The sequence below is a fragment of the Cydia amplana genome, chromosome 3, assembly GCF_948474715.1.
Source record: "Cydia amplana chromosome 3, ilCydAmpl1.1, whole genome shotgun sequence".
Taxonomy (NCBI): domain Eukaryota; kingdom Metazoa; phylum Arthropoda; class Insecta; order Lepidoptera; family Tortricidae; genus Cydia; species Cydia amplana.
The window spans coordinates 1,871,874-1,875,036 of record NC_086071.1 but is presented as its reverse complement, the minus strand read 5'-3'; positions in this window follow the sequence as shown (position 1 = coordinate 1,875,036).

Sequence of the window (3,163 nt, the reverse complement as noted above, 5' to 3'; positions counted from 1 at the left end):
CGGTTTTACTTAACAATAGACAATAGGATTAGCCTTCGAGCTCTATTAGAAAGCTACAAACTATAACACGGTATCTCGATAGAACAATTCTCGAGTCGGTGCCGGCAAACGGAAACGAAATCCTTTCGGTTCGCGAGTCGATGAACGACAACGGATTGAAAATTCGAGCCCCGATTCCCGACATACTCGCGTTATTATAAGTTTTGAAAATTGACGGTCCGAGACAAAAATGTAACGGTATGTTTGACTCTACCGTACTAAACTTTTCGTGATTTCATTAACCATAATTATACATATTTGAGTTTCGACTACACATAGCCCGCTGAAGTTATGTTTACGTTTTAGAATACTTCTGATCTCACCCGCCGAGGGCCCCTAGAAGTATAACGTTAACGGCCTGTGCGCACCGGATGCGTATGCGCAGACATACACGTGCGCGTTGTAATATACAGATCCTTATGAGAGACGGCACACCGCTTGCGTGACGTGCGCGTGTGTGGACTCCACACGCAGCCGATGTGCTCTGGCCTTAAGTAGAAACATCAGACAGCGAACAAAGACAATAAACTCACGATCTGATACGGGCATGGGAAGGAATTGATTACAGAATTAACGATTTCTTAACTTTTGTAAATTGCAAAGGAGCTCATTTTTAGCGCCGTCCACTGCCAACATAGACTAGGAATCCTCTAGACGGAGTTTAGAGCAATTATTTCATAAAACCGATGCTGCCAAAAATACGGGGGTGCGGGGGGACGAGGTGAGCGAATCCCGTGCCGTGATTGGTCCGTTCAAAGACACGGACCAATCACGGCACGGGATTGAGTCGAAGATGGAGTAAAACTACCGTATAATTGGCAGAGGGGGTAGCGTTACTATGCTCAGTCTAGAGGATGTCTTGTCTGTGACTGCCAATTAGAGAGATTCGCGCCCGCACCCGTGTCCCAAATAAACTAAGCTGCGATTACTCATTTGCGTACTCATCAATATTATCATATCATTGTTAGCTAATAATCTACTGTAAATAAAAAGACTATTATACACGTATTTAAGTTAGTTTTTAGATAATATAGTGACATTTTGTACATGTAGTCATTAGTTTACGCGTAAACCAGTATTTATGATTATCTTAGTGTTGTCATACATTTATGTTCCAGCGTCATTTAACTTATAAGGCCGTGAATAGTATTTAATGCGACATTCTTTTATGTATTTATATAGTATACGGTACGTAGGAGATACGCTCTTAACTAGATAAAGTCATGTGGGGTGAGAGAAATTTCTCTAACTCTTACCGTAATTATTTTAGATAAAATTACCTATAACATTCTGGCTTTCTAACAATCCTGCTGCAGTAAATTATTGGCAGTTTGAGTAAAGTTTGGCTATCGAATCGTGACATTGATCATTGAGGATAATTATTTTAATTTTATTTATAAGATTGCAGATTTACACGTGTCAATGTCAACTTACTGTACTGTTGTTGAATAGTTTTATTTTATTTTTATTCGTCGACGTAGTTTTACTTAAGTAGTAAGGGATAACTTATCTACAGTATACATCATTTGCCTACCTAGACTATTTCGCCTGGCGATGTGCTAAAACTAGGATATGCTAAAATATGTAGGTATGTGAAGTATATGGAGACTAGCAATTTTTTTTATTTTGTCTTATTTTTCAGTATAACGTTTCCATGGCCAGACTATAACTCAGGTGCTTTCACAGCCGAATAAGCTATGACCTATCCGACATAAGATAATATTGTAGTTGATTAGATGTTTTTATTTTATTAAAATGGGATTTTTGTAAATAGAGTACGTACATCAAAAGACGTCACAAAACATTCCATGATGCGTTGTATGTAAATGTTGTAATGAAAGATTTGAAAAAACTAATCACTTTAATGTAAATTCAATCATTATTACATGAACTAGTCAAAATAAGCAAACAATGCGCAAACAAAATGTGTGATAATTAAAACATTTACTGAACAGATGTACCCATCCTATCCTCCATAATGTTAACTTTGTAAACTTTATTGCAGGGGCATTTTCAGGAAAGGGAAGTGTGCTGTTTACTTTTTTTCGGAAAACTCAACTTTTGGGCTGTTTTTACTCACAAGGAAGGGTACCCTTTTCAGTACTTTGGAGGCCAATTTCACCCAGAAGGTTGAGTATGGGCAGCTAAATAAAATACATGTCTGTTATTTTAGACTACTCTATAACATACCTTTGTAAAAATAAATCAAATCGGAGCCGGACAGTTGGGTACCCTTCCTTGTCAGAATCAGGGATGTTGCGGATGCAGATTTTTTGACATTTGATATTTAAAGGCTCACATCCGCATGCGGATGTCAAGATTAGGTACTTAGAAAACGTCAAATATTACATTTTTAGTATTTTTTTATGAAAAAAAACGAAACGTTTAGTATTTGAGCAAGAATATAGGTGCGTTATATTTAATAAATAGTAACTTGGCCGACTTTTCTGGATCTAGACGATTTCGTTATAGGTAATGACGAAATTACCTAGCACTTACGCCGCCGCTAAGACGTTCCTGTACCGACTTGTTCGACATCCGCATCCGCATAAGCTCCACATCGATTTTATGCGGATGCGGATGTTGAAAATAATGCGGAAGTTCGCAACATCCCTGGTCAGAATCACGGGGACTATCGATTTAAAAAGGAAAAAAAATGAACACCATTGTGACACATTTTCACATAAGTATAGGTACATTTTGTAAGGCATTCACAAAGTGACACCTAAAAGTTGTATGAAAAACTAGAGACACTTTCCTTTTTTTAAATCAATTTATCTCGTGAATCTGACTCAAAATAGCCCAAAAGTTGATTGCGTTTGAAAAAAAAGTAAATGGTAACCTTTTTTTCTGAAAACTCCCGCAAAGGCAAGGTCTAACCTGGCTAGGGAATGCAATCTCGCACCAAGATTGGCGATTCGAGATCTCGCACGAAAAATCTGAATCGAGATAGGTGTTTCGAGATCTCGACCGTCACACTTTCGAGATCGAAATTAATCTCGACGAGATCGAGATTATACAAAGTAATTAAAAATGTCCTAATCTGGTCAAAAAACTCTTAAGAATCCTGTAAACACTACTTATTTAGGGTACACCATGTTATGTATTGAAAATAAAAACAACA